A 12,572-nucleotide genomic window follows, 5' to 3' on the forward strand; every position below is an offset into this window, starting at 1 on the left:
AAATTATGAGGGCTACCAAGAATAAATAAATAAATAAATAATGATGATGATGATGATGATAATCAATAGTACAACACAAATAGATAAGATTCAACATATAGCATGGTCCATTTCAACAGCAATTGGTCCAATGCATTCTGGTTCTGGAGAGCTTCATCCTAATAACAACACTTTACACTTGCATATAATCCCAAAGCACTTTTTAACCATACAGTAACCAGTGAGATGCAGTTAACTCGGAGATGGAGAGTGACAGCCAAATGACACACAGCACGTTGCACAAACCATGTGGGGAACAAAGGCTCCTGAGAAGGCAACCAAAGCGAACTCCCACTCTTACTCAAAGTGCCAGGTGGTTTCAAACCTGAGGCGCGACGCTTTTCAACACACTGATACTCAGGTCCATGGCAGGTATACACGAAGAGATCACTGCAATATTAGAAGGTGCTAAAAGCAGGAGTCCTAAGAATTTGAAAGGAATTGCGACACCAGTACAGGACATTTATACCACAGAAAGTATGGACACTTCTCCCTTTTATTAGCTGTGTTGTACATGCTGGGCTGCTCGAACACCCCTCTCCCCATACTCACACTAACCCTCGCCTCAGTCAGAAATATGAATTCAGTAGTCAGGTCTGGCCCTTGATCATGAACGCAGACTCCTAGGCTTCAGACATCAAATGCAAACACACGTAAGAGTCACTGTAACAGGACTGAAGCAGCACAACAGCCTCCCTGTAAAGGAATCTGAATCTTCTATTTGATCACACTGTGCAAATATCTAGTTCTACCAAGACTTGGAAATTCAGTGAATTATAGAGTTAATAAGAGAACCCAATAGTGCCCCACTGACTTTCGCTGTCCAAACACTGGCAAATGAAAGGAAATGGAAGTGTCTCCTGGGGTCAGGGGGAAGCAGTGAGCTCTCTGCAGACATGCAGTGGAAGAAACTAAAGGCTTCACTGTGTGAACATGTTTTCTACCGGGAATCATCTTCCCTCCTCCTCCTCCTCCTCTCTCCCATAGGTGACATTTTAGAGTGTGCTGGAGGACACACAGGGATGCTTGGTGTGACACACGGCCACAGTCACCTCCATAATGCTCACCAAACAATCCAGCACTCTGCTTATTCCCCAGTCTCCTTCCAGCCCATCTCTTCCCCTCCCATTTCTCTGCAATTCATATAGTCCAGTAGTTCTCAAACTTTTGTACTGGTGACCCCTTTCACACAGGAAGCCTCTGAGTGTGACCCCCCCCCTTATAAATTAAAAACACTTGTTTATATATTTAACACCATTATAAATGCTGGAGGCAAAGCAGTGTTTGGGGCGGAGGCTGACAGCTCGTGACCCCTCATGTAATAACCTCATGACCCCCTGAGGGGTCCCGACCCCCAGTTTGAGAACCCCGATCCCCAGTTTGAGAACCCCGATATAGTCCCATACTCTCAGCCCTGGTCTTCACTTAACATTTAGATTGACCTAACTATGTCGCCCAGGGGTGTGAAAAGCTGACCTAACCCCCAGTGTAGACACAGCTAGGTCAATGGAAGAATTGTTCCATCAACATAGTTGCCACCACTCAGGGAGGTAGATTACCTACATCGGTATAGGAAACATCTATGCTATGGTGCTACAGTGCCCATAGTTTACACATGTCCTGAGTTTCTGTGTTACCATTTCACTTCCTTTGTCTCCTCCTCACTGCTTTCTCTTCCTCCATTCCCTACCTCCCTGCTTCTCTCCATTCCCTCTCTTCCCTCCATAGGTCAATTCTCTCAGGCATTTACAATACACCCAATATTACAGTATGTACGTAGTTGAATAATACTTTAAACTTTAATCATGCCTTACATTCACAGCGGCTTTACAGATTTAAATCAAGGTTTCCTGCTTGCTGATTTAAATCACGATTAAAATCAGTGATTTAAATTGCTTTGATTTGAAACAATCCAACCTGCGGTGGGCATACATTACGCTGCTTAAATCTTGACACCCACTGCCTAGCTCATGCCTAAGTCCAGCCAGATCCTCAAACTAGGGGTTCCCTCAAAAATCTCACCTGCAGAGCCCAGGTCAGTAAGTGTTCTCAGAGGCCACCTACCGGACCAGGCCATAGCTGTGGTGATGGGACCTAATAGCCCAGGGGATAGAGCACCACTCAGAAAGTAGAAGTCCTGGGTTCAACCCCCCAGTCAACCTCTTGGGGAGCAGGGACTTGCAAGCAGGTCTCTCATGTCCCAGGCGAGTGTCCTGATCAGTGGGCTCGAAGGTATCCTGAGGAAGGCTACTCTCAATCTCTCCTGTTGTAGCTATTCCACTTTGTATAAATAATTAAATACTCATTGGAACAGCAAAGAATCCTGTGGCACCTTATAGACTAACAGACGTTTTGCAGCATGAGCTTTCGTGGGTGAATACCCACTTCTTCGGATGCAAGTTCATTGGATGCATGTTCATTGGAACAGCAACTTGAACTTGGGTCTACCACATCCCTGGTGAGCGCCTTAATCACTGGGCAATAAAATTATTCTCACTCACTCTCCCTGGCCCAACAAACATTGAAGCATTTCATACAAAGTGGAACAGCTCCACCAGGAGAAACTCCCACCCCCGATTACCCCAGCCCACGGGATGCTAAATTCACATGGGAAACCTGGGTACAACCCCCTGTTCCACATCAGGCAAAGTGGGGATTTAAACCTAGGTCTCCCACATCCTCCACCACCTTTGTGAAAGGGCTAACCTAGCACAGGCAGCTAACTTCAGGAAAGGAGTCGTGGCTTATATTCTGAGTAGAGGGAGGCACCTCCCTCTGGCCCAGAGTTAGGAGCCCAACTCCTTTTGAGGGGCAAGACTTGGGCCCTACCTTTCTCTTCAGCATTTCCCACTGGCTAGCTTAGGCAGCTCCCAGCTCGGTTTGGTGAATCCCATTCTTAGGTGCCTAACTCTCCCAGGCATTGTACAGGAAACCTGGTCACCTAATTCAGAGCTGTGGATTCAATTAGGAGGCACAACACCTAAAAATTAGGTGCTGTTATGCTGAGTCTACGTCTCCTTTGCAGATCTAGCTGTAATTCTGTAGTAGCACCAGGAATGGCACCTAGACCATTATTCCTTTCTCTTTAGTGTCACCTAATATTTGAGGCTCCTTCTATACTGGCAATTTTCAAGTATTTTCCCACCCTTGTACTAGCACTAGTGCAATTCCACGGTGGTAGCAATGGTGGGAAAGCTAGACCAGACACAGGCATTTTTACCTCCATTATCTACACCTGCTCAGAGAAGGGTTAGACACCAGGACTCTAGCCAAGGTCTTTAGATGTATTAATCAGCCTTATAACAGCTCATTAAATAATGCAGTGAAGTGACAGCACTGATGGCGCACTGTATTGTGAGGCAATGATCTCTTCGGTGAGAAGACAAACCAAGAGGCCATAATCAAGTACTTTTCCTACACAGTGAGAGTGCTGCAATTAGGTCATCATTGAGCATTATCATCACAATCCAGGGCAGACACATTCCTAGAGAATAACTATGACATGACATCAAGCATTCAGACTGTGGAAGAGGATATTGTCTGTAGTGGTACTCAAAGTGAACAATGTAGGGAAACATCAATCCTGGGGTGTTCTATTTCCAATAGGCAGAGGAAGAGGACAATATAGAGAGAGAGAGATCTGGTTTAGCACTAGGATAGGATTCAGAGTTTGTGTTTGAGGCTGACACAGGAGAATTCAGATCCATTTATAACAAAGCAGCAAAGAATCCTGTGGCACCTTATAGACTAACAGATGTTTTGCAGCATGAGCTTTCGTGGGTGAATACCCACTTCTTCGGATGCAATTCACCCACGAAAGCTCATGCTGCAAAACGTCTGTTAGTCTATAAGGTGCCACAGGATTCTTTGCTGCTTCTACAGAACCAGACTAACACGGCTACCCCTCTGATACTTGATTTATAACAAAGTGTCACATGCTGACCTTACAAAATTTTGGCCCAGCATTCTTCACAAAGTTTCCCTCATCTTAGAATCATAGAATATGAGGGTTGGAAGAGACCTCAGGAGGTCATCTAGTCCAACTGCCTGCTCAAAGCAGGACCAACACCAACTAAATCATCCCAGCCAAGGGCCAGGCCTTAACAACCTCTAAGGATGGAGATTCCACCACCTCCCTAGGTAACCCATTCCAGTGCTTCGCCACCCTCCTAGTGAAATCTTAGGAGTCATGTAAACTGAATTTAGATTCTGAGTTCCAGTTCTGGGCAATCTCTAATTTTGAATGACTCTTTCTCTTCTATTAATAGACTGAAGTAGATCCAGAGCCATCTCTGATAGGTTCAGACTCCAACTTTGAATAAGCTCCCTAACATTCAGATACTTATTCGAATGACAGAGCTTGGATAAGGGACCAACTGACAGAATATTCTCCATGAGGCCCCTCAACCATGGAATTCACTCCCCAACTCCCTTTCCTTTGGTCTGTAATAACCTAAATACGTTGATCTACAAGACACACCACAAAGCCCTTTGATTTGAGCAGGTGCTTGAGGAGAATTGAGATTTGAGAGCTAATAGGGTCTGGAGTTTTATTTGATGTGGAAATTGTGGTTTTGCGGAATGCCTTCCTGTGTGTGGGAAAAGGTAATTGGTTTGTCACTGCTGCTTTCATTAATTGGATTGTATTCTTAATTATCTATGGAGGGTACCAGAGCCTGCAACAGGCATCCTTAATGTGGATAATAATACTTACCTGTTTTGTAAAGCACTTTGAGATCTACTGATGAAAAGTGCTAAGTAAACACTAGGTATTATTATATATTGGAATCAAAATAAAATTAAAGCAAAGCTCTCCTTCCTTGAACAAGTCGTATCTCCTGCTTCTATCACACCGCCTTGGGACCAAAACCAGGATCTTTGCCAGAATTAAGCCACTAATTTTATGTGAAGTGACAGTTAGTGCCAGAACTTTGGTCCCTGCTGTGGCCCCTTTGAGACACCCTAACCAAGCAGCTGAGGATTCCTCCAGCATAGGAAGCAGCAGGAGGAAGGGGCATTCCTGAAGAGCCTTGTGCTGCAGGCATCCTGGGCTAGCAGAACCACCCTTAGGAAGCCACCGCTGTGGGAACCTTGGGCTGCTCCAATTTATGTGGAGGGGTCTATCAGCTCTTGGCTGCCCCCAAGAGAACAAAGGAGGTTTAAACCCACCTTGGGTCCAATTTATATGCTATGCTTCATCAGTACCCAAAATCTAGCTTTTACTGCCCAATCTTTCAGCCCTTACATAGGTAAATACAGGACCGGCTCTAGGCACCAGCAAAGCAAGCACATGCTTGGGGCGGAACAATTCCAGGGGCGGCATTCTGGTCATTTTTTGCTTGGGCAGTTGTGCTCTCAGTGGTTGGGATGGCAAATTTTTTGCTTGGGGTGGCAAAAAAACCTAGAGCTGGCCCTGGTTAAGTAGCCCACTGAAATTAATAGGATTTATTCCCTGCAGGGTCAGGCTCAGAGTGGATATTTAATAAGTTTAACAAAGACAGAATCCCAACCTACATATTCTCCCAATTTGCCATCACCTCAGTGCCTGGCCTCAAAGATCATTAGGCCCAGACCCTGCCCCAGGCTTCAGTGATTATCAGGATCCTGACACTTATTCAAGAACAAAGAACTGAAATAAATTTATGGAGCTAAATGTGATTTGCAGGAAGTGGCACAAAACTATAACTACTGACTCTGCCGGGATTATTGCAAACTGAGTGAAAAACTTGTTCTCTTGACACATCCCAGCTGGTGGGTATGGATTCACTTTCCCGCTTTCGAATTTAAAGAGGCCATAGGGGACGGATGGAAAAAGAGAGCAGAATCTTTATGTAGATGCTATAATAAAACTATAATAAAGAACAATATTGTCAGACATATAGATGAACATAATTTGTTGAGGAAGAGTCAACATGGTTTTAGTAAAGGGAAATCATGCCTCACCAATCTACTAGAATTCTTTGAGGCGGTCAACAAGCATGTGGACCAAGGGGATCCAGTGGATATAGTGTACTTAGATTTTCAGAAAGACTTTAACAAGGATGCTCACCAAGGCTCTTACGCAAAGTAAGCTGCCACGGGATAAGAGGGAAGGTCCTCCCATGAATTGGTAACTGGTTAAAAGATAGGAAACACAGGCTAGGTATAAATGGTCAGTTTTCAGAATGGAGAGAGGTAAATAGTGGTTCCCCCCCACCCCCCAGGGTCCAGTCCTATTCAACATATTCATAAATTATCTGGAAAAAGGGGTAAACAGTGAGGTGGCAAAATCTGCAGATGATACAAAACTATTCAAGATAATTAAGACCCAGGCAGACTGCAAAGAGCTACAAAAGGATCTCACAAAACTCGGTGACTGGGCAACAAAATGATGGGGTCTAAATTAGCTGTTACCACTCAAGAAAGAGATTTTGGAGTCATTGTGGATAATTCTCTGAAAACATCCACTCAATGTGCAGCAGCAGTCAAAAAAGCAAACAGAATGTTGGGAATAATTAGGAAAGGGAAAGATAATAGGACAGAAAATATCATGTTGCCTCTATATAAATCCATGGTATGCCCACATCTTGAATACTGTGTGCAGATGTGGTCACCCCATCTCAAATATATATATATTGTAATTGGAAAAGGTTCAGAAAAGGGCAATAAAAATGATTAGGGGTATGGAATGGCTTCCGAATGAGGAGAGATTAATAAGACTGGGACTTTTTAGCTTGGAAAAGAGACAGCTACGGGGAGATACGATAGAGGTCTATAAAATCATGACTGGTATAGAGAAAGCAGATAAGGAAATGTTGTTTACTACTTCGCATAACACAAGAACTAGGGGTCACCAAATGAAATAAATAGGCAGCAGGTTTAAAACAAATAAAAGGAAGTATTTTTTCACACAATGCACAGTCAACCCGTGGAACTCCTTGCCAGAGGATGTTGTGAAGGCCAAGACCATAATAGGGTGCAAAAAAGTAGTAAATTCATGGAGGATGGGTCCATCAACGGCTTTTAGCCAGGATGGGCAGGAATGGTGTCCTTAGCCTCTGTTTGCCAGAAGCTGGGAATGGGTGACAGGGGATGGATCACTTGATGATTACCTGTTCTGTTCATTCCCTCTGGGGCACCTGGCATTGGCCACTGTCAGAAGCCAGGATACTGGGCTAGATGGGCCTGTGGTCTGACCCTTTGTTGGCGGACACAAAGCAGTTCAAAGGGCAGCAGCGGGAAAGCGATGGCGGATCCTGCTTCCTCCGCCTGGGCTGCCGGGAGGGAGCCGCTCAACCCGAGCCTGCCGCAGCCGCACAGCCCGGGCGCCACCGGCCAGCCGGGCACGCAGCCCCCGCGGCGCAGCTGGGTGTAGCCAGGCACGGAACCGCGCACGCTCGTGTGCCGGGAGATCCCCGCCCGGGGGGCAGCGCCCCAGCGGCTTACCCCGCGGGCACCTGCCCCAGCGGCCGCCCCCGCCTCAGCCATCTTCCGCCGCCGCGTCCCCCGGGCGTGACGGAGCCGGAGCCGGAGCCGGCAGGAGAATGAGACACACCGAGGCGCTCTGGGACCTGCCTGCCGCCGCTTCGGTGATTAACTTTCACCAGGCACCTCCAACTACGACTCCCGGCATGCCCCACGGTGGGAACCCGCTGCAAAGCCTGCTGGGAAGCGTAGTTCTCTCACCCTTACGCGCCCCCAAACGGTCCCCAGGGAAGCCGTGAGTCCCCAGCCCTGCTGCACCCCAGTGCGGTGTGAGCCGTAGGGAAAATAACCACCGCCCTTATGCGTCTGTCTATACACAAAGCAAACCTTTTGTTTGAATGACTTATGCAGAGGCTGTCCAATTGACTCTTGGTGAGCTAGCTGTCCTACTAACTGCTTCTTTAGGCATGTGTGTAATATTATATACAGTACCCCTACAGCCATACAGAGAGAGGAGAGTATTCACCATAAAGACATGTTCCCTTCCCCAGATTTTATCCAATAAGCTACAACCACAAAAGACTGAGATTTGTAAGGAGTAGATTGCATATGAAGTCTAAATATTTACAAAAAGAACAGGAGTACTGGTGGCACCTTAGAGACTAACACATTTATTTGAGCATAAGCTTTTGTGGGCTACAGCTCACTTCATCGGATGTATAGAATGGAACATATAGTTGCACTGGGCAACTCCCACCTTTTCACGTTCTCTGTATGTGTATATATATCTCCTTACTATATGTTCCATTCTATGCATCCGATGAAGTGGGCTGTAGCCCACAAAAGCTTATGCTCAAATAAATGTGTTAGTCTCTAAGGTGCCACAAGTACTCCTGTTCTTTTTGCGGATACCGACTAACACGGCTGCTACTCTGAAACCTCTACATATTTATTACTTTTTACATTTGAGACTGACTGTGGAAGCTAGTGTGAGACTGGGGGAGAAAAGAAACTAAAAATAGCTTTTTAAAAAAAAAATTAATTTAGCTTCCTCTGACCATGTATGAATAATTACGTGGATTTTTGCAGGTCTGCCTTCTAGCTGTTGTTCATGTTTTGTAGGCAGCTGCATTCTGCCATGTTTTATAACAGCCCTGTCTCATTCATCCAGCCCTATGGACAACACAATTCACTGATGTGCCACTCTTGTTCTTTTATGCCACTGGATTGTGGGGGACCAATAACAAACTCTCCTTATGTAGCTGCTTTCTCAGTATTTCCAGTAAGAGGTCAGTGTGTGCCTATTATTAATACTAACAGCATTTTCTTCATCAGCAGTGCCATAAAAATTGTTCAGACTCAAATGTGATTAAGGGCAGCATCCATGCACAGTGATTTCTATTAACAGCATTTTTTTGTTGCCTGATTCTGGAACTTGCTACTCACATTTAAAAAGTTTCAGTTTCAATATCACTTATCTGAATTAGTTTAGCTTTCAAACCTATGAAACTCACTGCCCCCAAATGATCCCAAGCCTTCACAATGGGATTTGAGAACTCTCTCTTTACATGTGCCATCCCATGACAACAGGGCCAAAGATATACAGTAAAAGGGGAACATTCCAAAATGAGCATACAAGATATCCACATACTATCTGTTGATATTTGTATTAGTAGGCAGTATAGTTCCCAGCTATTTAACATTTTATGCAACCCTTAATTTTGTTTTAGCACCTAGATACCAGTGTGATTAACTACTTTATAAATATCTTGATAGACCACTTTAATGGCTATTTCTTATACATTGCTGGATTTGCATTTTTTTAGATAAACCTTGCATAGTTTTAAATGATACTCTTGTAGGTATGATTTTATTATTCTGCTTTTATGTTTTAATTGTATTTGTTTAGAATTTGGTTGGGAGGGAGAGAGAAATGAAAAACAAAGGTTATCTCCATACTATATTAGTTATAAATCATCCTATAATGGAAGTGTGGTGCTAGAACACAGGAAAAAATATGAGCTGATGGCAAATTGTACAGAATAATATATTTAGCAAGTGAAGAGTAACAAAAATATAGACGCAAGGAAGAACTTCAGCCCTTGCAGCTGGGAGTTAAACATTTTGTGTGTGAATTTAGTCCTGCTGCTAAGTATCACATTCACAGCAACTGAGTGAAGCCTTTCATTTATGCACAGAACCAATATGCTACATTACAGCACAAGCCATTTAAAAATCATCATCTACAGTATAATTTAAAAAAAAAAGTCATGAGCCACCGCAGTACTTCATCAGCCCTGTGAATTCCATCAATCCTAACTTGGAAAGACCATCTTTAGAGGTGTGGGGGCCATACCTCATTCAGTCCTCTGTCAGCTGAATCTAACGGGGCATATTCCTGTCAAGTGTGGCAGTTGTGGTGTAACAGTTGTTGATTGCCAACTGTTAGAGTTTTATTATCCCTTTTCTTGCATTTCTAAGGCATCTGCATGTATGCAAGAGCAGCAGCAGCCATTTCCTCACAACTGATGCAGCATGTCAGAGAGACACTGTCCTTAGAGACATTACTTTTGCTCTTCCTTGTTTTATTTCTCTCAATCTAGGGTTTCCTCAAACTTGTTCATAATCCAGGCCATATTTTAACATTTTCATGGATGGTGCCCTTGTTATTTACAAGCACATTATATTCTTGTGGCAACTACCGCAATTGCTTGCATGAAATAGTGATGTTACAACAAAGTTTTTAATGTAGTTGTCTTTAAGTGGATCCAGAAGCTGAAAAGGAGCAGACTGGGGTGGAGGCAGAGGCGTAGGGTTGCATTTATAAATGCAAGCATTAGAGGTGTTCAAAAAACAAAAGGCAATTTTTTCATAACCAGCTCTCCCAAAGCATATGTGAAATTAACTCAGCCCAGCTGTAAAAAAAAAATTTTCTTGTCTGTGTAGACTAGGGGTCAGCAACCTTTCAGAAGTGGTGCGCCGAGTCTTCATTTATTCACTCTAATTTAAGGCTTCGTGTGCCAGTTATACATTTTAACATTTTTAGAAGGTCTCTTTCTATAAGTCTATAATATATAACTAAACTATTGTTGTATGTAAAGTCAATATGGTTTTTAAAATGTTTAAGCAGCTTCATTTAAAATTAAATTAAAATATAGAGCCCCCCGGACCGGTGGCCAGGACCTGGGCAATGCGAGTGCTACTGAAAACCAGCTCGCGTGCCACCTTCGGCACCCGTGCCATAGGTTACCTACCCCTGGTGTAGACAGTGTCAGAGGACAGTGTTTTAGGCCCAAGTACCTACACCTGCAAAAACTTGTTTTGTTCACATGGATAAGAGAAAGCCATGTTAGATCACCTTTACCTCACAGTAATGTTTCACAAGTTACTGCTATAGCACCTACAGTCTGAACAATCCATGAAGAGTCCAGTAGGAGTCAGTCTAGTAAGAAGCTAATTAGAGGTTTGCTTACAGCATTTACATTTCAGAACGAAAGACACAAAAAAGGTAATAAGCTCCCACATCTCACTGATACAAGATGTGTCCCAGAAGCCAGAGCATAGGCCACCTCCCTTCCGCCCAGTATTTTATTTTTTTTTTCTGTTGAAGACTGGATATTTTAGAACACAGTCGCTAAATTTCCTGTACTGGGAAGCTATTAAGAGTTTCCTCAGCTGCTACATCCTGTTATATAACACAGTTCTCAAAACTTTAGCAACTCAAGGATCCCCATTTTGATTTAAAATTTCCAGGGTCCCCCAAGCCCGGTCACTCAGCCCTTGCCCTGTCCCCCTTCCCTGATACCATGCCCCTGCCCCACCTCTTCTCTGAAGCACTGCCCCCTGCTCACTCCATCCCCCCCTCCCTCCGTCGTTCGCTCTCCCCCACCCTCACTTGCTTTCATCACATTAGGGCGGGGGGCTGGGGCGCAGGAGTGGGTGCAGGCTCTGGGCTGGGGCATGGGCTCCAGCCAGGCAGTGCTTACCTCAGGTGGCTCCCGAAAGCCTCCAGCACATCCCTTTGGCAGCGGCTCCTAGGCAGGGGGGGCCAGGGGTCTCCGCACACGCTGCTCCTACCCGTAGGCACTGTCCTGTAGCTCCCATGGGCCACAGTTCCCGGCCAATAGGAGCTAAAGTGACCAGACAGCAAATATGAAAAATCGGGACGGGCGTAGGGGAGGGTAATAGGAGCCTATACAAGAAAAAGACCCCAAATCAGGACTGTCCCTATAAAATCAGGACATCTGGTCACCCTAATGGGAGCTGTGGAGTCAGTACTTGGGGTGGGGAGGCCGCACATGGAGGCCCCCTACTCTGCCCCTCAGGGACAAGCTGGCTGCTTCCAGGAGCAGCACGGAACTGGCGCAGGCAGGGAGCCTACCTTAGCCCCGCTGCGCCACCAGACTTTTAGCATGCAGGAGGTGCTGAGAGGGAAGAGTTGATCAGTGGGGCTCGCAGACCTCCAGGGGTACCCTCGGGAACCCCCAGGGGTCCACAGACCTCAGTTTGTTAAATGCTGATATAACAGGTTTAGAACAAGCGGGGATGGAGGAAGGGTTCTTTTATTTTAAATGTATTCTCTTTAAAATGCAGTTTCTATGATTGCTACCCAGTTACCCTCTAGCCATGGTTATAGGATCTCGGCTTAGAGTGTCAGCTAAGCCACATTTAGTGCACACCTTAGAGCTTTTATAATTGCTTCCCATAAGAGTTTGAAAGGAGGTTAATTTTTTGAAGTTGATTCTCAGAGTGAGCCAAGAGAGTACCCAATTCTTCCTTTGTTTCACTTGTGTTTGCATGCAGGAGGGGGAAGAGAATGCTTATTCAAATTCCATCTACCTAACTTTCAGGGATTCCTAGATTTCTAGTATATCCAAACTGGATTTATCAATCATATCAGCTACATGAGCTGATTTTTCAGATTTGCAAGTGCTTATCTAAATCTGAAATTTTCATCCTAATCCGTTATCTGAAATTAATTTTAGCTCTAATCTTATCAAATAGTGCAGGAGTTCTGGCATACCAGTATATATGCTGATTTTTTAGGGTAAGGTCCTGTTGTTGCCCTGATATCATCTGGCATCTGCAAGTGCTTCAAAGCAATGAGCATCATGCCATGAAAATCAGTT

At 44.7% G+C, this 12,572-nt stretch overlaps 1 protein-coding gene across 1 annotated transcript in view; it reads right to left on the minus strand.

The window, feature by feature from the left end:
• The window catches only part of AMOT (angiomotin), an 88,337-nt gene extending 80,695 nt beyond the window's left edge, over nt 1-7,642 (minus strand). Inside the window, exon 1 of the mRNA XM_045030562.1 lies at nt 7,465-7,642. The gene's annotated coding sequence lies outside the window, so the exon portion shown is untranslated. The remainder of the gene's footprint in view (nt 1-7,464) is intronic.
• Between the last annotated feature and the right edge of the window lie 4,930 nt (nt 7,643-12,572).

This window comes from Mauremys mutica, chromosome 9 (genome assembly GCF_020497125.1).
Source record: "Mauremys mutica isolate MM-2020 ecotype Southern chromosome 9, ASM2049712v1, whole genome shotgun sequence".
NCBI lineage: Eukaryota > Metazoa > Chordata > Testudines > Geoemydidae > Mauremys > Mauremys mutica.